This window comes from Coloeus monedula (assembly GCF_965178545.1).
Source record: "Coloeus monedula genome assembly, chromosome: 1".
Lineage (NCBI taxonomy): Eukaryota > Metazoa > Chordata > Aves > Passeriformes > Corvidae > Coloeus > Coloeus monedula.
The window spans coordinates 113,888,619-113,911,441 of NC_138781.1; positions in this window are offsets into that span (position 1 = coordinate 113,888,619).

Below are 22,823 nucleotides of genomic sequence, written 5' to 3' on the forward strand. Positions count from 1 at the left end.
TAGATGCATAGAAAATAATGCAGTTGAAAATACAGTGGAGCACAAATTTTAAATGCTGCTTATCTCATTAGAATGGCATTTCAGCATTTCAGAGTGCCAGAGTGTCGCTTCTGTTTTGTGGGTCCTCCCCTTCAGGAAGAATTACTGTCTCTCTTTATGCAGACATATTCTGCGACAACAGTTCCCACCATGTTTTTAATGCATATGTATATATATCTCAGACGCAGAAAAAGCTATACATAGGATGAATCATCTGTTTCATGAGCTCGACTGTGCTGTTGTCAGAACCCATAAAAATAATGTGACAGGCAGGCCTCAGCAGAGTGTCTATCCACCAGCTATCGTGAACACAATCAACCACCTTCAATCTTCATCATCTTGGCTGGAAACCTGCCCCTGGAAGCCCGGGGGAATGCAGGCACGCAGGAAGCCAAAAGTTTGACAGATCTACGTTTTCAATAACCAGGAATATGTGTTCCCTAGCAGATGCTTTTGAAAACACCTTGTCAGTCCCACCTTCCTGTTTATACTGAAAGAGCTCCAGGCTGAGCAATTTTGTTGATTACAGCACCAGTGTGACTGGCCAATATGATACAATCTAGAAGCACCTCTGCTTTATAAACCTTGCAGCTTTTTTAATAGCATGCTGAAAGTGCATTCAGACTCCTGAGGTACAGTATGCTCCTAAACATGAGCACACACACAGGAGGTCTCTTTCCTGCTTGTCGTTCTAGATGGCCACAGACAAGCAGCACTGAACAGACTCTTCAATATCTCAGTGTGTTCATATTATACTCAGCGGAGTCAGCTTTACATTGCTAATGTTTGAAGTTTTTTTCACGAAGTCAAATGACAAAATGGAATGGCAAAAGATGGCAGTAGGTTCTGGTCTCCTTTCACCAGAAAAAAATTCAACAAGTTTTCAGAGGATTGCCCTAATTCTTTTTTTTTTTTTTTTTTTTAAAAAAGGTGCTAAAATACCAGGAATGGTCAACACAGAGTGGCCAAACCACACAACATATTTGCTTACAAAATTAAGCAATTAGTCCTGTGAACAAGGAGCCAAGGAAATTATCTTAGCACTTTTATCCCTCTGTAAACACTAAGATGATTTGAGTGGCCAGTCTGGACATGGTGATTTTGATTATCACTAGATCAGTGAGACCATATTAATTTTATCATTCTCCAAAAGTGTAGGAACAATAATAAAACTACTCCTAAAACAACTTTGGAAATTCATACAAAGCTTATTTTAAAATTACAAAAAAAGTCAAAATAATGTGGAGTTCAGCTTTCAGAAAGTAAGACTTGTGTCTACTATGCAATTATGTGAAATTTTATGTGGTTTTGTTTGATGAGGTTTATGATTATGTGCTTCTTAATAAATCCTTCTATATTTGCACAGCTGAGCTGAATTCGATAGAAGAAATTTGAATTTAGACAAAATTAGTAGGTTTTTTTACTGAAAAGCATTTATGAATGAGAACAAGAAATTGTACATATCTTCCTATTTTTCTTGAAGTATCAAGTTCATCAAGGATGTTTAACAACAGTTTAATACATGCTTGACCTCGAGCCCTTATTTGGGCTTGAGTTTAATGATATGCAATTTCTCATTTGTTCTAGAGCATAGGTTGAAGCCTCTTCAAAAGTGGAGATAAATTTCCATAATGCAGATTTGCCTGAAATTCAGATAAGACACAGGCAGGTGAAATGTTACATCATGTTGACATAAAGTACGTGTCTGTTTCTTCGAAGTTTTCACCTGTCAACCCCTACATCCTGGTTACCATATTCAGAGACATGGAAAAGTTCAGAAAAGGAATAATTTTGTTTTCCTAAATTTCTGTAACCTCAATTCTGCCAAAATATGAGACACAAAAGCTGTTTGAAAGAGAAGAAATTTTTAATTTAAATTAAGATGGAATTGTAATAAACATTTGGCTAGTACAGAGGCATTTCTGAAAATGAAAATGTGTATTTAATAATAACACTTGTAAAGGTAGAGGGGGTATAAGGGGCAACTGTCAGGTTAAATCAACTCAGCCACATTTCTGTTTCCCTGGTTCAGCACTGGAAGTCCCCTTGCTTCTTTGAGAAACAGCTTGAACAAAACACTAATGAATATACACAGACGATGCAACAAATCCTGTACTGGCAGAGGTACAGATTTTATGACCTAATAGGTCTTTTCTCTCTCCAAAAGCTATAATTCTCTGAAAAATGAATCCCTTTCCATGGAAATGTGGATATCTACTGCACAAAATAATATTATTTTACAGAGTGATGTGAGTTGGTTGTACTATGCGGAGCTCACCTGCTCTTCCATAAAGGTAGAAAATTAAGAAATAACCAGTCTGTTAACAGTAAAGGCCCCAGGAGCATAAATGACTTCTTTTTTAACTACTTTAAACAATTACCCCATTTCTAGGCAACCCAGCCTGCTGCCTGAATAGTTTTGTGTTTTCCATAATCCCACTAAAGTCTTACACAGTCTTGCTGAATTTAATTTCTTCAGTTTCCTATTTGTATCCCTGTACTTTCTCAAATCAACCATTATTCTAGTGATGTTGAATTATACAGAACCTTTTGATTATAGTGCTACAAAACACAAGGAACCTTCAATATAACTGAGGTTTCTACAGCGGTCAAACCAGCCTCATCTGCTTCTTTATGCAGAATTACAGAAACCGTGTGACGTGGCACACATTCCTCACCACTTTGGCAATCCAAAACATTGTTTAAACAAGAAGGTACTTTGGCACTGCATATAATTCCCAGAAATACAAAGAAGAAAATTTCAGAACAGTATGACTCCACAAAGAGCCTTAGAGAAAGATCTGCTTTCATTTCCTGCTGGGATCAGTAACAAAATAAATTTCAGCCCGCCCCCTTCCCCCCTTCCCCCTCCCCTTTTTTTTCCTTTGACCAGCATCAAAATCAGCTCTTTCCAATGTGGGCCAAACTCAGCTGCTGTTCGTTTGGTGCTGCTTTCCTTTGTGCTCTAGGATAGACTATGCAATTAATTTTTGCCAAGGTCTGTTGTGTAATTTTACTGAAGCTCACTAATTTTTACCAAAGTCCTCTGCATAATTTTATTCAGGTCTGCTCAGCAGGAAGCTGTTCTGGCTTCTGCTCTGATGGTCTAGCCAAATGCTGGATGCTGCCCTCATATCTGGAACAGGAGCAGTGCACTGCAAGGGCTTCTGAAGAGAGCAGGGCATGTTACAGATACAGCAGCAGGAATGTGCCTACAATCTGGGTGAGGTCTGCTCAAAAATGCTTTTATTCCTAATCCATCTGGAATCTCTTGTTTGAGCTGATGCAGTGTGCATTTTATTAATCTGATGCTTTCTTATCCCATATTGGTGTAATTCCATGAACTTTCAGAATTATTTTTATTTATAGTATTATGAAGGAAGGAAGAAACAAATCCTTTACTCAGGAGTTTTTTCTTAAACTTAGAGCTCACTCTCTACTATTTGTGACAGTTTATCTGACAACCTCTTTTTGATGTGATGATTATATTATTTGTGAGTGCATTTTGTCCTCCTTTTCTATAACAGGTTAAACTGTAGATATTTCAGTGCCTTGACTTAATGAGGTCTTTCCCAACCTAGTAAGCACAGCTTTCTACTTCCTACATATGCAATAAAAGGTGAACAGACAATAAGAGATTTTTTCTTCCTTTTCATGTGAATAACATTTTAATAAAATTGCTGGAAAGTTGTGTATATTTATGGAGAATAAAGACTGAGTCATGTATCTAAAAGCCATTTTGAAATCCATGGGGGCTCGAGGTACTTCAATCCTTCCTAAAGTGTGAAAACTTCAGAAAATATTTCAATTGTCCAGAACATTGACTTTTGCCTCAAACCATTGCTTGACATATTGATGTGTGTATTTTCTATGTGCTCCCTTGAATGAACTGAGGAATCAGGTGATGAAGGCTTTGCTTCTGAAAGCACACATTCCTTTTTGAAAAAAAGGAGAAATTGTTTCAAAAACCCAACTACATTACTTAGGAGATGTAAGTAAGTAAGATGTGCTATGGATAGCAGCTATGCTAGTGCTATGGATACCAGAAATCTCTGCTTGGGAAGGTTTTCCTCTTGCCCCCTTGATATTTTATAGATTCTGCAATCAGTGTTGTCTTCTACCTGTAATAAGGAATCTAGAAGAAGTAGAAACTTCTGTCATTTACATACCAGCTGAATCCACAAAGCCATTTAAAAACTTATTTCTCATTGATTTTTATTGAGCAATGGCTCCTAAATGCCTTTGTGGATCTAGCAAGTAATATTTTCTTTTCTTTTTTGAGAAGAAGGTAATTTTATGGCCAAATTCCTTCAAAAACGAAGAATAGTCATGTCACTCTAATGCATGATTTTGATCAGTACTTGAAAACTTGTCAGTGTATTTTACTCCTGTGCTCAGAAACATAATTACATGCTTTATAAAGTATAATCAATATTAGCAGACTAAGGTAGAGAACAATCTAGATCTCTTAATTTGCCTGGTTTCCAAATTACTACATTTTTCAATATGTTTGGCAACATTAGCAATTAAATACCATCATGACTTAGAGAGGGAATTAGGAACAGCCTGGGTCGGGTCTTCCAGCTCCTCTTGTGCTTCTTTAGAAATATGAAACAATCTCAAATGGTGTTTGTCTGACCCATCAGACTAGTTTTACATCTTCTTTCTATAGCTGGGGCAGTGCAGAACAGCCAGAGCATGCTGATGACTCTGGCTCATTAATTTTAACTAGACACTGGGTCTGAAGGTTGTTTAATACCTCTGGACTGAAGCTTTCTCTGCCTCTTTGGAGGCCTGATGAATGCATTTGGCAGTGCTGTGTCCAGAGCACCAGTCTGACTAACACGTCTTGGAGCCACTCTGAAACACAGCAATGAATGCAGCTATCCAACAATCAAAAAATGCATTCTGTCACCCTTTTATTTCCTTGCTGCACTTTATGGCCAGCTTATTTTCACAGAAAAAAATGCTCCACCTTTAGGAGAAAAAAGGGAAATCAGACCCTGTAGGCAATGGTGGAAGAGCAAGTCTGCTCTACTCTGCCAACTTGCAGTGGTCCCATGGGGCAGTTACCACACCTATGAATCACTGAAGGAAGTTGCTATATTAATCTCACTCTTACTATAGAAGAGCAGAGCATGAAATAACTTGCATGGAAATCCTTAGCTGCTGTTACAAGGCTTTTTAAAGTATCTTCAAATGTCAAGAGTCAATCTGGCCCTAGTATACCTTAACTTCATACTTAAGATCAATGGGGCAACCCTAACATAAAAATAAGGAATGTGTAACACTATTAATCTGAAAAAGTACTACGTTTAATGACACATTACCTAAAATATATTGTCTACTGGTTTCAAAGTTAACACAAAAATATAACATGCAGGTGGCTGAGTCTGTGAAATAAGGTTTATGTCTAGAGGTTGTCCTGGTTGTTGCTAGAACACCATCAAACTCTCTTCTACCCATAAATATCAGACTTTGTAAAGGTCCAGAGCAGAGCCAGCTATAAAAATGTTGTTTGCTATTAACAAACTCTGTGCACTATCCAAACAGATTATGGAATTCTAGGAGTTGGCCATGAATACATAATTACATGAACTAAACAATTCTATGATTCTATGATTTCAGCAGAAACAAAATACAGTCTAATATTAGGAAGGCATCATGGTATTTAACAACCTACCCTTCTCAAAAACAAAATCAAATTTCAAATATATTAGACTTAGGGTAAACTGCAGTTAGCTGGTACCACTAATCATTAATCTGCATTACTGAGTGTCTTGGGGTGACCTTATGATGTGTATCCCATACCGCTGCTCTGTGTCCAGAAATTAACTTTGTGCCTTTCTGTGCCTTTAAACTGAGCTGAGAGGGGGGGAGAGAAAAAAACCAAGACAACTTTTCAAAGCAGTTGTTGAAGGACATGAACACACACTCCTCTGCTTCTGCAGCAGCAAGAGTGGAGGAAGCACCCTTCTTGCTTTTCAGCCAGCTCTTGCCTCCTCTTCTCCAGAGGGAGACGGAGAGTTGAACTTTGTTTTCCTGGGACTTCGGTTTTTCCCTTCTTCTCTTCTGGATTGTTTCAACATCAGAACTCCTCAGGAGAGTTCTCCACCAAGGCCCTGGAGGTGGGCCCGCGACCCAGCTCCAAGGAGGAGGAAAGAGACCACTTCTACAGAAGGACTCTGAAATTTCCCCAGGTTTTTCTCTCCACAGAGAGAGGTTTTATTATTTAGCATTATTATACTTTTCCTGTGTGTTTGTTAAAGAAATAGTTTTTATCTCTTTCACTTTCTTCCGAGGAAAATTTCTTTTTTCCCGAACCTGGTGGGGGAGGGTGGTTGTAACCTGCCTTCCATCAGAGGATATTTTCCTCCAAATTTGTCCAAACCGGCACACTGATATACAAGCCAAACCCATATATTTGTCAGTCCAGGGAAAATGCTGAATTATTAAAAAAAACCAACCAACCAACCAACCAACCAATGAAACCAAATCAAACCATTTTTGCCAATATTGAGCCATCATGGGATGCCATAGGGGGTATGATCTCTGGCCCTGCTCCAGGCCCAGCCATTTCAAAATTATACAAGTATGTGATTACTCAAATCCTTCCTTTTGACTAAAACTCCACATTTATTTTTCAAAATGGATCTTTTGTGCCTCTTCCCCATTATCTGCTCTTTCTAACTGAAAATTACCAGAAGTGCCAACCAGTCCACAGAGGGGATGAGACAAAACTCTAACACTTCAAGGTTCAAGTGCCTCTGAGGCAGCAGCAGCCCTCAGCAGCCACCCAAGGAGCCCATGGGAGACATCCCCACCAGTCAATAGAGCACTGTCTGTCAGCCCCACTCCTCCCAACCTCACCCCTTCCTTCCTGCCAGCTAATGAGGGAGCTCATTGCAGAGAGGCAGAGATACTATGCCCAGAGGCAGCTGCTCTGAATAATGCCCATTTACATTGGTATTCTAGTCCTGCTTTCCCTTAAAGCTAAAAATGTTGGGGCTTATAGCAGTTAACTGTTCTTATGCATCCTTATGAGGATGTGAAGAAGTTGAGCCTATAGCGTTTCCCTTTATGGGTGCTCTTCAAGGAAAGAAAAGGGGAAAATCGATGACTACAGAAACTAGCATAAAATTAAATCTTGTGAAACACACAATCCTACATTTATTTATGCTCATTTAACCTGTTAAATGGGCTATTAGCAGGCCATAATTTTTCGAAGTGTCTCTGCATAGTCCAGGCCTCACATTGCTACCTCCTTAACACTTCTAGAAAAAGTAAGACAGCAAAGAGATTTAAAGTTCATTTGTAACAGGTTTCTGTGAGTAGCAGTGCGCTGCATGTTTATCAATGTGCCTTCCAGTCTTGGAAGTAGAAAAATGGGTGTTTTCCTCCTAGCACTTGCCCCCTGTTAACAGAGCAGCGTACAGTTGTCAGCTCCTCTGAACTGTTTCAGCAGCTACAGGCTGAAAATTGGACAGAAGAGGAAAATACAATCCAAACAAAATTGACAACTGTGAAGCAGCACGAATCTGCCTGTTCACTTTGGAGACCCTGCACTTTGTTACCTTTCTGTCGTGATAGGATATGAGGAAAAATGAGGGAGACATCTGGAAGAGCACTTAGAAATGCACAGGAAAGAGAAGTAAACACGCCAGAAGCAGATAAAGTGGCTTACTAAGCAGTTACATCTTGGAAGGACCCCCCATGCATTCCAGGCCACTTTGCTTGGTGTTTGTACAAACTTGAATTACCTTCCTGAGCCATAGTCCCTTTTCTCTCTCTAGATGTTTGTATCTCTGTTGTCCTTAAATACCCCAGCTTATCAGTTTTGTCAAGTTTTCTTACAAAAGAGTGAAATAAAGCTTAAAGCAAGAGAAAGAAGAGGAGAACATCTATCAGTACATAAAATGCTTCAGGCAGATTTTCATCTGGAAAAATATTAAGGAATGAAAAGGAATGTATAAGTGAGCTACTATGATCAACAATAAAATGTAGTGTAACAAGTACATGTAAAATAGAGCTGAGCCATCAGCAGAAAGCCCACAGGTTGCTCCTGCAGCACACAAATGTCCAGCCTGACATTTGAATGCCCAAAACGTCTGTATCATTTGCTTCCTCAGCGCACTGTGAGCAGCGTCCTTTAAGTTACCCTAATAAATGGTTCGAAGGAGACGCCCTCGTATTTTCCATTGATATGCAAAATGTTTCCTTAGAGAAAATAAATAAACCAAGCATGAATAAATTTAGGCTGTTAGGCTGTGACATTCTTTACAACTGAAAATCTGGGCCAAGAGTCAGCTAAATGCAACAAATATATCTCCTGAAGAAAAAGCAGCCAACCAAAACCTAACAACTCTGAAAGAAAAGGTGTGACACAGAAAACGGTTATATAAATTATTATTATTATTATTTCATTGTATAACTGGCTCCAGAAGGGACCCATCAACATCAGAGCTGAACCTTCACTGTACCAATCTGTTAGTGGCTTCTCAGAACATCCCTCCAGGTCAGTGTTGCTGATTTTGTTCCACAAATGATGTTTAAGGTTATACAGGAACATAAGGAGTGCCTTTCCTGTCTGTATTGCATATCTGCATCAATAATCCTTTTAAAGTATGAGCAGGGAGAGAAAAAAAAAAAGAAACAGAAAGAGCAGGTTGTATCTAAAACCTATAAACCCTTTCAAAGGTGAGAAACAGGTCTGAAGGCAATAGTTACCAGGGTAAAAAGAAAGTCTTGCTGTGATTACTTTCTTCACTGAGATAAAAAGGACCAATGTGGCACTTCTGCCTCCTCATTGCTCTGGGCAAAGAATTTGCTCAGCAGTTGTGTTAGGTTGCAGGGGTAAGCCAGGTTCGGTCTTCTTGGCCATGGCTTTCTGCCTGTGGCAAGGCTGCAAGCAAGTTTGTGTTTGTTTGCTTTGAACTTGGTAGCCTACACATGTGGTTTCACTATAACTGAAGGCTATCTCTGTGATTCCTGATGTGGTTTTTCCCTTCCTCCTTCTATGACTCTCCTTTGTGGAGGGATTTGTGCAGAAGAGCCCTCATTTGGCAGCAGCTGCTGTGGGACCCCACCCTGTGCATGGGACACACCTTCTGCCCTCACAGAAGGGCCGTACTGCAGAGGAGTAATGTGTCCTTCTGTGGGATCGCTTGCAGTTTGCTGAGTTCTTGCTCTCCACTGCTGTGGTGTTGGAATTTAAAAATACCATGTATCAGTGGCGTATGGGTGGGCTTGCGGAGTTTGGCCTCTGATTTCTTGGGGACCAAGGATCTGCTACAGGGCAGCCAGGGAGGAGCCCTGGACTCAGTAATGCTGGTGTACTCCTTGATACTACCCTTGAAGAAATGTGGAAAATCATATCCTTTGGATATCAAGAATCAATCTTACTGCTATCAAGGTTAATGGCAAATTTACAGTTTATTTAAGTGGAGACAAGATCAGGTCACGGGTGGCTAGAACTAGAGCTTGGAGCTGGAAAAGACATTGAAAATTAAGAAGGTGGTTGTGGTTAGATGGAGATTTTTCCATTGTTCTGCTGACTGAAACAGCCCTGCAGCCACTTGTTCTTGCCCTGTTTGTTACATTGACCCCTGAGTTTGTACATGGAGCTCAATTACTTTTCTGGGTGGAAAACAAGGAGTTTTAGTGGGGCTTAATTTGCAAATGCATGTAATCCCTTATGTTGTTCATTCTGTGTTCCCTCTTATGCTTTGCAGTCACAACAATTGAGGGTGACAGGGAACAGGGACAAGTGGCCAGAAAAGTTGGGAGCTGCTTAGACTACTTTTAATACCACCTCACCTCCTTTACTTTTTTCCTATTTCCATTTCCAAACATGAAATGCAAAAAAGAAAATGTTATTTCATCCTGTCTCATCATCGCCATTGCTGTCTGTGTGGCCCTGTCATCTTCTGTCTTTCAGAGACAGTTCTGGATGGTAGTGCTGAGGGCAAGCCCAGGCAGATGAGGTGGCACAGCTCTTACCCCAGCTGGAAGTCAGAAAGTTGGCCAATGCTCTCACAAGGGTTCAGATTTTGTGTGCACTGGATACTAGTGTGAATTAACAGCCCACAGCTTATCAATCAAAGTACAATAGCTGCAAATGTGTGTGTTCTCAGGCAAAATAAAGTCAGCTGTCTTACTTAAGTCTCTCCTGTAGAACCCTGAACTAGGGCAAATTGCCTCAAATTTCCTGGGGCAGACCACTGTGCTGATGCATGGCGACCTGATTGCATCTGAGTCCTCAGTCTGATAGGAAGCACATGAATATTTTAAAGGACCGGCTCCTAAATATTAAGGCATTAGTCTTTATGTCATCAAGCAACTATGGTATGATATTCCCTTATGGGAAATAGTACACTGTAACTTGTCCTGCCTTACAGTTTATTTGCCTTCCAGTTTTGCACCTTTTTCTCAGGAACACTCTTGTTTCTCAGCCTTCTTTTAGAAGTGCCATTAATGCCCTGGGCCCGTGTCCAGCTGCCGTTGCTGCTGTTGGTGCCTCCCCCAGCTCCTCTGACTCAGCGTTTTGTGAAACCACACTTGGCAGGAAACGCACTTTTAGAGGGACCAGCTGTAATTTAGACAAAAAAGACCATTAGCTGCACTCAGCAGCAATGGCAAGACTGCTTTTTTGCTGCTGTGTTAGAGCAGACCAAGGCCAGGAAGAAATATATTATTTATGTTCACTAAGTTTTGGGTAGACAGCTTTTCAAAACTTACCCTGCTTCTTTTGCAGTATTTTGTTCAAATAAATGACAGGCTCTGCTGAGAGATCCTGCTCTGTGGCATTAAGTAGTTAACATTTAACAAGGATCAACCCACAAATCCACAGATGTTTCTGTGGGCGCATCAAAGGAATGTGGAATTTTCTAAAATGGGAAGACCATAGCATGTGGCAACCAACATCAGCATGGTCTTTGAATCTGATTCTTTCTCCCTGTAGACTGGATTCCCTCCAGAATTGCCTGCTTTCCTCATTAGGACGGAATTACCATTTCCTCTACGGCCAACCAGCCACACACTCTAGATCTCCTTTTGGATGTCAAACACAAGATAAAAGCAGAGGTAGCTTTAGGTGATATATTTACTTCTTGTCAAGGCTGGGGAATATTTCTTTCAAAAGAGCAAAACTCTTTCCTGATCCAGCCAAGGTCTCTTAGAATTGTCAAGGTAGACACTTTAAAAAACTATATGGCTTCTCACAGAAAAAACAAGTTTTCTGTGGGAACAGGGCAGTCAAAAAGTCTATTCAGCCCTTACCCTAGGCACAGCATTAAGGACAGGTCAAGGATAATGAGCTGTGATTGTAAGAGTCATGTGTAAGAGAAAGATGTAGCAATTTCAATCATGGGAGAGTGAGTGGGAAGGATATTTGTCTCGTGCCTTCTCAGGGAGAAATCTGTTTCCTCCTGCAGCATGGTCATCGCCGAGCAGCAGCTATTGGTCTGAACTGGCAGGTTCTGCTCTTGTTTCTGCACCTCTAGAGAAGGGTAAGAGCCCACTGTAGCTTTTGATCTGTTGCAACACCTGGCTGAAAGACAGCAGACTAGGCATTGCAAAGCAGTGAAATAAAAGCCATCAGCAATTAAGCAGAGTATTCATGACAGTGATTGAAGATGACTTTATTTCTTGCTGCCTTTGTTTAAAGAATGTCCTTTCCATATACTCATAATGTACATGACAAATGACTCCATAGCTGTGGGGGAAATACATAATGCTCTCTCTTTCCAATCCAAGGTTGATCACCAAATGATTAAAGCAGTGTTGTTTAAGGTTATTCCCAGGAAGAACTTGCTAACTTCTTTGTTATTGATGCTTATTTGGGCAACTATGCCAAAGTATGTTATGTATGCAATTGAAAAACTTTTTAACCTCATATCTGAACTCATGTGTGTCTGCATATGGAAAAATATCTGTGTATAAGTAGTTTAAAATATTAGTTTTATTTTAATGTCTTTCTGACAAAGAAATTGCTATGGAAACAAGCATGAGCAAAGGTAAATGAACACATTTTTTTTTTAGCATGAACAATCCATTCTCTCTCATTGGAAAATTTGAACCTTTTGGCTAAATGAATTCTTAGAAAGGTTAGGGTATTTTTGTTTGTTTCCCTGGGAAGGAAAGAAGGAAGCATCAGCAGGTATGATCTGTCAGTGCAAATGAAAAACAAACAAACCAACAAAAAACCCCAACCAAGAACCCCCCTAATGCAATAGTTTGGAAGACATTCATCTGAATGGAAAAGACCCGCTCACTGGTTGAAATCTCTCCCAGGAATGTTCTCCTATGGATCTTTTAATTGATAAATTTCAATTGAAATTTTAAGAGATTATCTGACAATCTGGGAATTCAGCTTTTTCAAACAGCTTTCCAGGACTGCTAGCCTGTTTGAGGCATATGCTCTCTCTTTAAATAAAATTTCAGTTATTTTAAAACAGAGCAGAACTAAAAGCACTACAGACAATCAACAGATCTGATTACAAATTTAATGGCCTGATTCACCCCTGCTCTCCTTCAATTTTGGAGCAGTGTGAATCCAGTGCTTTTTATCTTCTCACCCCAGACACAATCTGGACTAGCACAGCAAGGAACAAGTTTCTGGGAGCTTAAGCTTGTTCCGCTTTATTTGTTTTTCTCTGTTTTTTTTTTTTTTTTTTTTTTTTTTTTGAGAGCAGCTGTCTTTGAGATTTGTGATCTTTTCTAAAAGCATGACCATAGTGATCATAAGGGCTTGGTGAATTTATTAACTCTACTTGATTAAATCCTCCTTTGACTCCATTTTGAAAGAATTAGTTCCGGAACACAGATTTAGATCTCCTCTACCATCTATTTGCCAGATGTAGGATGAACTTTATAAGCACTTTTATTCCTTTGGACTTGAACAAGAAATATCCAAATATGTAGTGTAAACCACTAAACCCAGAAGTTAAAGATCATTAAGATTTCTTATTCCAGGCCCTGAACTCTGGAAGTGGATTATCCAATGGCACCCAGCTTCCCTTGCAGTCCAGGAATAAATTTGTGACCCTGGCTTGACAGGTAAGTGATATTTTGAGGGAGCCAAAAGTGATTATGTGTTATCTGTGAACAGTGTTTTCCTGACTAAAAAAACCTTTGATGAAGGAGGTTGTATTTTAATCATAGCATCAGATATTTCTGAAAAGAGATGAAGCTTATTAGTTCTCCAATGCAAAGACATCTAAGGCTGAACATTTGGCTCAGGAAAAAAAACAACCTGAACTGAACTTCTAAGTTGTGGAAATTATATTTTCATCACATCTACTTAGCTATTAGCAATGATTTCTTTTGTTTAAATATGACCAAAACTCTCCTCTCCTTCTCTCTTTCCTTTTATGAGGTTTTTTTCCACAGAAATCATTAAGTTAATCCTTGATAATCCAAGAAAAAAAAAAAAATAGAGGCAGTAGTTAAAGCTCTTCTCTCTGTGTGTTTAGTAAAATGTGATACAGCTTCACTATTAAAACTCTTGGTTTTCTATCCAAATTCTAATAAACACTATATGATGTATAAACTCATAAATGTTCACAGCACATGAATGGGCTGCCTCTGGAAATTACATGGCTTGAGCACAGCATGATTAGATGGAAAGGAAAGGACAGAATTTGCTATGACATTTCAAAGCTTCTTAAAGCACAGTACCTTTACCTACACTTGCCTGCCTGTTACCACAACGCTGTAGATTGTTATTTAAAAGGCTTATAAAGGTTTTTCTTTCCTAAAAATAATGAAAAAATTAAACATTGTCATTTAAAAATCTCTTTAAAACAGGGTTCTTATCTTCTCCCATTCAGTAGCAGTGCCTGACTTAGGGAAGTGGAGAGGATGTGCATGATTAGCTAATGTCAGATGACATCCTAAATGACACCATGTAGTGATTAAGACACTTGGATTTTTCTAAACTTATATTTTAATTCTATATAGAGGTGTTGAAATGACAGCTCTGGAGGCTGAAGTCTCCTCTTTGCTCAACAGTGGACAGAAGACAGGATAATCCTGTCTTTGCTTCATTCAGGTTTGTTTTCATCCATTTTCTGCAGCCGCTGTTTGTTTTCCAATCAGCCAAAGCTTGCACTACGGATTTCTCAGGACACATTAATAATTAGATTAAAAGTGGAAGACCACTGATATCTTTTATCTAGGAATCTATTATCAGTAGCGTTTCTTTCCTGAATTCATGGGCTAGTAATCTAGAGGCAGAGACTCATTTTCTAATAATCATGTACATCTTTAAAATTAACTTCATTTTTTATCTGCTTTCTAGCTAAAAATGCACCTTATAACATGCAAAGCCTTGCAGACTGGTTTTGGTGTGAAAGTGTATTTGAGAAGAGACTGGAAACTATTTCCACAAGTGAAAAAGCTGATTTACACTTAAACAGACTGTTTCTTCAGAAAGGAAGTTTACCTAGGGTAAATGCTGGGTGGGAATGTTCTTTGAAAGGATGTTAATTGTACCTTGGTTCAAAGAACTCCTTGAAATTCCTGTAATGCAATTATGCTAAGTTAGAGGAAGTTAAAGGATTGTGTATTGGCAAAAATGCAGTTAGAATCCCAGTTGAAGTCATGTGTCAGAAGTGCTATTGATGATAACATTGACACCTGCCTCAGATAACTTCAAAGCCTGTGCTCTCTGTATGAACCTAAGTTCACTGAGCTCAGCTAGCAAAAGGACGAACCCAGACAGAGAAACTGGTCCAGACCTCCAAGAAGTGCAAATGGAGCTGTGCCACTTAACAACAGCACATCAAACCCCAGCTCAGCACCTTTTAACACAGAGGATACAATGGTGCGCTCTGCCAAATGAAACCCAGCATCTGTAGACCTACAGCTGTTCATCACAGACAGAAAGGGGTCTCTGTGACTATCTGCTTTCTCCATGCTGGTGGGAAAAATGAGATCACTCTGTGTGAGTTTCTGAGGAAAGACGGAGTGTAAAAGACAAGTTCCACATTGGTTTCTGAAAGCACTGAGGTTCTAAGGTTTCTGATGTCTTCTGGGCGTGAGTTCCACCCTCATGGGCGCCATCTTCAGACAGAATAATGGCAGGTTTTTTGTCTGTCCCACGAAGTACTTCAGAAATAATGAAGTCTGAACTGATGAATGCACCCAGAACTTAACCTTTGGCAGTAAAACTCATTGCTCTATGTATCACCCAGGGTTTTTTAAACTATTGTTTAACACAAATGGTTGTACATTTTGAGTTTGCCTTGATAATTTCTCTCCTTTCAAACACAAATCTCATGTTTTGTTTAATTGCTGCTCTGTTCTGCCCAGTTCTGTAAAATGACAAGCCAGAGATGAGAAGCCCTAGGATCACACATCCTATTTGGATTTGGCTACGTATTTGGAATGAGCGGCTTAGCAGAAGTCCAAATAATGGAAATATTAATAAATAAATTATTAACCTTTTTATGTTAATAATCCCTTTTTAGGGGATTTCAGATTTTAAAAATAAGGTGGGAAAGGGCTAGACTTTTCTGCCCAAAGCACTTCTAATTATTTGGTTCAAAGTCTACCCTGTCACAGAAGCTCGATCTTTGGGTTCTGGTCCTTTGATTTCATCCTCTGCACACAAACTGAAACATTCAGTAGTTCCCACATCAGTCACAACCATGTTTTCTTTTTTTGAGAAAATCAGGAATAGGAAAGTTGCAGAGCAATCTGGGTCTTCCCCAGTTAAGAGTTCCCCTCCAGGTGAGGCACATAAGATCTAGGACTACAGAGATCTTCCGGCTTCTTTAGCACAGATGCATCCAGGCCAGACCCTCAAATGTTAAGGTACCCAGGTCCTCACTCTGTAGATTCAGTCTCTTATTGCTGGTCTCCTCAGCACTGAGTTCTGTCCATAGCACAACTTAAAGAAAAAGAGCCATGGACTTCATGTGAGGAAATAATGGTGAATTTCAGAATTTAGAATTTTGCAAGGGAAAATGCTCCTCCCTGATCATATGGTCTTGCTGTGTACACACTCTAGAGGTGTCCTTAACCTGTTACTCAAATGAATTCCCAGTGAAAAATCATATATGTGTGGTGAAGAGGAGAAAAAAATATCACAAAGGCTCTTATAGTAGAACTGAAAAATATGGAGTCATAGAATCCAGATGACAAAAATAGATTAATTTTTCATGTAGTGCACTGCGGTTAATCCTTGTGCTCACATTATACTTTATTTAGAATCACTGCAGAATTCCTCCTCTGATTTTTCTCCCCAAAATTAGCCTGTAGTGATATGCTTCAGACTTCACAGGAGCCTAAAGGTATTTGATTTAATTTATATCTGTGAGTTTTGTTCTTTGTTCATTTATTTTAATCACTGTTGGTTTTCTCTCCATTTGATTATCCTAGATTTTCATTCTGATACATCATCGGTTATCATGATCTAAACAGGTCTCCACTGAATACAAGTTCCCCAAAATTTCAGGTACAGCAATCTCATTTGAGAATGAGTATAATTAAATGGAACTGTGGGATTAAACTATCTCAGAGCAGAATGTGCAGTTATAATGTTTCTATAATGTTTATGGTCACAATTCCAATCATCATGCTGACACCTGAGTTTTTAATGAGATTTGAACTTGGTATTTTCAGATACAATTATTATTTTAAAGAATATGCAAATATTTGTAAATTTGTAAAGGATTTGGGTGCTGGGTTGTGGTTTTTTTTGTTAAATATTCAAATGAATTATTTCATAATGTGTTCAAAGTTAAACCAAAATATTTCACTGCTGTATGCAAAAATATTTGGATATTGAATCTTAAAAAATTGAAATGATTGATGCCTATTACAAGAAAAAATAGAATAGCATATTCCAGAATTTAAATCTGACATCCATTTGTATTTGCTTACACAGTTATCACTTTTCAGTATGCAATTAGATTAATATTTTTAGATGTTGGATGGTTTGACATTTTGTTCCAACTCTAGACAGCCAACTATGCCTTCAGATGGGTCTCTGCCAGCTAAAAATACAGTCCTAGACAAGTACATACAGCCTCCACATTAGTATTAGTGACACCCAGAAATAGATTGCTGTGCTGAAATAATTAACTCCAAAGGATTCTGTGGCTTGTCCATTGCTACGCTAGATCCTAGCTTTAATATATGCAATAGTAGGAAGCTGAACAGCCTGTATATCTGAGGGGTTAATGGCTACATTCATTGGAGACCTGTGGTCTGGTACAACCCTGCAGCTCCTAGCAATTTAGAAACACATGATACAGGGCAAAAAGGAGTGTCTGGGCCATGGAAACAGATTCTCACACCATGGTGCTTTCCTCAGACATTACCATAAAGCAATACCTTTAGCTCCTGTTCACAACTGTTCATTTGCTGTCGGAAGGCTGCTCCAGACTGTGACTTGTCCAAAGTGAGAAAACTTTTCATTTAAAAATTAATTTATCATCAGTGAGTCGCAGCTTTGTCTTAAAATCTATGCCGGTGGGTCTAGCATGGCAATGTGAGTAGATTCACCTCTTCACAAAGAAGCACAGTGGAGGCTTCCCAAGCAGATGGATGAAAAACCCAGTCTTGCTAGAACAGAGTGAATACAAAAACTTCTAGTCACTGCCAGATAATCTCTGTAATCCAAGTGTTGAATCTTACTCTGCATGAGATGAATCAGTTTGTACTAGTTTGAAAACAAGCCAGTGGGAGGCACCAAGTCAGAATAACAATTTAATGGAAATTAAAGAAAAGGAAAAAAAAGGTAAAAGAAAACACTGTCAAACTGACAGAGTCAAGGTACAACCTGACACCCTGTTAGGCAGGGTGGTGGTGGCAGGGTGGTGGTAGCAGTCTGCTAGAATGGTGGCTGCAGTCCTCTGAAGCAGTGATCCTGTAGTAAAAGAGTCTGCTCTTCCCCAGAAAGCCCAATGGTGGCTGTGTAGCTCCTGTCCTCTGGAAATCCAGTGGGAAGGGGGTGTCTCTGGTGGTCAGAGTCCCAGATTATATCCAGGATGGAAGGCTTGGTTCCTCCCTCTGGGTGGAGCATCTCACAATGGGGTAATGAGTCATGAGGCCAAGTGTTGATTAGGCCCATTAACAGAAGATGGTCCGGAGGGAGTTATCTCTGAGTCATGAGGCAGGACAATGATGGGCCATTAACAGAAAGATAGTCTGGGGGGAGGAGGCAAGGAAACACTGCCCCACCTGATTGCAACAGCTCATGAGGATGGTAATAGAATACGCTGCAACCCAGGACACAGTTCTTTGATGACAAATAAAAGCCCTGTCTGCATTTGTGGGATTGATGATTTCCTTTTCAATAAGCAGAGGGATGTTTAATTCTTTTGCATACAAACTCTGAACATGAGACAGCATTCTAGATGCCTTACTGTTGGAGAGTTCAAAGACTGTAAAGGACATGACTGCCTTGCAGAAAGGAGATTTAGAAAAAGAAAGGTTAAGATTTTAAGTATTTTTCTCCCTGTTTTGCTCCGTATATTGCATTTGCAGGTTCTGCTCACATAAGTCATAAAATTGCAGGAGTATATTTTAGCCACAACTGATAGCTTGTTGTGGGCTTTTCCACCTCCCTCTACCTCTGCTTAAACCATTACTCCTGAGATAGGTGAACCTGTATTTGTTGTGCCAATATTGGTGAACCAGCCTTACCAATATTTTTGTACTCTGCACAAAGAGAGTAATGTCCTGTGAGTAGAAGATGCTTTTGGGAATACTTCAGCCCTGGCAGTCAAAGGTTTCACCAACATTGCTTCACCGAGGACAGAAAATTCAACAGTATCTGAATTGCAGAGTTCCCAGAATACCATTTTATTCTGAGTCTAGGGTGTGAGAATTTTTGCTTTTAAATCACTGTGCCATGTAGTTAGAGCAAAAGATGTTATAAAAGCAGCATTTACTTATCTGGATTCCTTGAATTTCTCTGCCACTGTTTATAATGGGCTAATCTGGTGCTCAGAAAAATGTGAAAAAAGCCTTTTACAGAAAGCAGTAGAAAGACATTTTATGTTCCTTTTTACTGATTACTTTTCCTTGATGCTAGGAAACAATTATTTAAAGTGGATTACTTCCAAAGAATAACTTAATTTGATAATAAAACAAATACTACTTTCCCATTTATTGATGAATCAAGCAAGGTAATTGGATTTATTACATCTGAATCTATGAGTAATCCTGTTCCCAAATCACATATGTGTTTCCTCCTCTGCTTTTATGTTTGTCAGGAGATGACAATTATTTATTCATTCTCTTTCAGGCAGAATTTTATATATATTTTTTTCAATCTAGACAGCAACAGTCTTATGCATGGTTCTTAAGCTCAAAATAGAGATAATTTATACTTAACGCAATATACATCCTTTCTGGAGAAAAGCGAGTTTCAGTCATTCTGAGTAGCTAAAAATACTAGTTAATTAAAACAGATCTTGCATTAGTATCTACAATACACACACTAATTGTGGAATTGATATAGCATTGTTATGGTGCTGTTTTGTACTACCAAATATCAGGGTCCTGGAAGCTGAGAGGCCCTTGGGATGTATATCCTGGGCTGGGATGTAGGAGATATCTTTGATAGGCATATACAGATAATCTAGGGAGTGGCCATGCAGAGTGTTATTGACATTTCTCCTTCATCTTCTTGTTAGCTTTATACTACAAATCCACCATGCTGAGTCTTTAGAAGATTATAGATTATTTTAGACATAATAAAATAATAGAAGATTTTTCAGCTAACTGAATTAGTCAAATGTTCTTTTTTTTTAGTAGTTAATCTAGCAGCATTTAAGAACTTCTTTAATTTGGAGATCTCACATCAGTTTACAAACTTTCAGTAAAGTTCTTAGAATCTGTACTTAAATTCTTAATTTCTTTTAGAGGGATTATTTACATCTACAATGGTCTGCCGGTATAGCTATACCCATTCACACCAGCATGTTTCTGAAGTGGAAATGCAACTTCCATTAGAAAAACTGTTCCTCTTTCAGTACAGAATAAAATCTGTTCTTTGAGGAACTGAGTCTGCATATTCTGGTTTAAAGTGTGATTTCTTTTCATACTCCTGTTCTGCTCAGTAATGCTAGCAAAACTTTTAAGAGTAGATCAAATCATGAGCTGGAAGCGCTAAAGAAGCTTATTCAAACTCAGATTATTTTCTTCTGTGAAGGGAAAACGACCCTTGTGCTCGAAATACATCACTGTATTGATGGGATTCATTGATCAGCATAGGACTTTGGTCCCATTGATAAAGATGGAAATCTGTCATTCCCCAAGTCCACACCTTTGCTCTCTGCATCAGTATTGTCCTCTTGCCTCATAAAGTGTGCTTAAAAAGGGACTTCCAGAGCTGAATGAATCCACCTGTAGAGCTTGAACTGAAGAGCCAGCTTCTGTCATACAGAACCATAACAAAAATGCATCTGCTGAAAAGTAGACAGTTCTGTTAGCTATCATGGTGTTACTGTGAATCTGATCATATTTAGACATTTCTCCCGGTTGTGTTCTTTAATGGTGGTCAGCAGTGAAGGATAATGATTCAGTTGGCAGTTTCCAGGGTTTCCAGGCTACCAAGCCCCATCGTGGTTTTCAGTTGAAACATTTCAATCCAGCTTTTCCATTTGTAGACGTCATTCAAAGCCAGTGCTGCACTTTCATATTTTTTTTCCAATGAGAATAGAATGTGGTGTTTGAACGGAAACACATTCTTGGGTGGAATAGAAGAAGGGAGAAGGAAAGACGTGTTATTTGCTAGCAAAAACATGCTATGGGCTTTGTGGTACTGTGGCAAAGTTTGCTCCTGCTGAGTCTACTAAAAGACCCAAATCCCATATCCACATTTCCCTGATTCCTACCACATTTTTCTCTGTGCCTCCTTCCATGAAGTGACAGAAAAAGCCAGATCTTTTTGACTAATGTAATATACTCTTTCCTCTTCAGTTGCTTCTGTCTCTCTTCATGGCTCCCAGAAAGGGAGGGACTATTACTGACCATTTCAGGGCATCGTAGGGCTTTCTCACATCACTTCCAATGCATTCCTTGCCTCCGGTCACCCAGGAAGAATCTGCTGTGTTTGATTTCTGTCTCAGGTCACTTGTCTCACAGCTACGTGCCAGGTCAGTGCCAGTGAGTTGTCTTGCATGGCAGAGCTTTGTTATGCAGGCTGGTGGGTCAAGTTTCACATGCTCAAAAGGAGTTGGTATAAAGACAAAGAGAGACAGCATGTGTTTCAGTGCCAGTAATGAATAAACTATCACATCAACTACACAGCATGAACATCTTTATCCAGCTGTGTTTATATATTATTTTCATTTATTACGGTTGTTCCTATCACTTGACACAAACAAGGACTTTTTCTTTTTCTTTTAAGTGGCCATTTTATTAATCCATTTTTCTTCTGAAGAATAATATCTGTCCCCCCCCTTTAACTGGCAAGAGATACATCACTTTCAAAAATAAATCTCAAAATGCAGCCCTGCAAACTACAGCTCTTTGGATTATCACTTTTTCTTCTGTCCACCATGAATTAAAATAAAATTGCTTATAATCCATCCTTTAAAACCCTGTGGTCAAATTTATGCCTGGCATCACAGGGCAGGAAACAGCATAATTGCACAGTGGATGAACTCAGTCTCAAGAGTTTAGTGCTTTGAAAGCTTTTTGATGTATTGTTGTACTTTATTTATCTTTTAAATTTTTTTTTTATTTTGTTTTGCTTTTTTATACTAAGGCTGTTTAGGAGCTGTGTTAGTAACATGAACTTTCTAATACTGACTCCAACTGGAGCAGAACCCAAATAAAGCTAAAGGCATTTTAGGCTTTGTGTCAAAGATTACAGTGTAAAACCAGCAAAAAATGGTTGTTTTTCAGAGATATGCATTTTGAGAGGTCAGAAATACTTAGGCATTTTTTGACTACAGGGAAGCTTTTTGAATTCAGACAAATGCATTTCACAAATTCATTTCAGGGTTGATTCATTTTATCTGTGTGTCTCCTGTGCCAAGTAGAAACATTAGGCCTCTTTAAAAAATGATGGGGGATAATAAATGCTCCAGGCATTTGTTTTGCTGAAATGAAGTAATGGCAGGGAAGCATATGGTGAAATATATTTTTAATTACTTTTCAACAATGTTAAATGTTTTTCCTTATTTTCATATTTAATGTTCTTGATCAAGCTTGCTAAATAGGCAGCTCTTATGGAACACACCACTTTGTGCAATAACACATGACTAATTTTATGGGCAGTACTGTATATCCCTGTGTATCAGCACTATATTAGCTGTAGAACTTTGTTTATGATGCTTTGTGCCATCCAAGGAAGCTGGGATTGCAAGGGGGCTGCTTTGTTCCTGTTTCATTTTTTCCCTCTAAGCCCACAGCTCTCAACACCTTTGTTGAGAGGTTTCGTATTCTTAAATTTTTGTTTGTGCATGCAGAGCAGGAAATATGATTCTCTTCTGTTAGACTAAACAAAAGGAAATCCACCTGAGACTGAGAGGAGACACCAGTCTCCCTTTTAACAACTTCACTTCTGAATCACCCTTCCATCCCCTTCCTTCATCTCCCTCCCTGTAGCACAGGTTCCACACTAAAGCAAAGTGAACACAAACAAAGGACACCTGTTCCCAGCCCTAGTAAAGAGAGAAAAGCTGCTAGTGCCTAAAGGCTAAAGCTGAGCTGAAAGTATTATGGCTACAGTTGGTGTCTAGGCTGCAGATATACCTGTGCAAGGGAAACACAAGTGTATTGCACAGTGCCAGTAAAAAACAGCTGAAAAGTAAGTGACA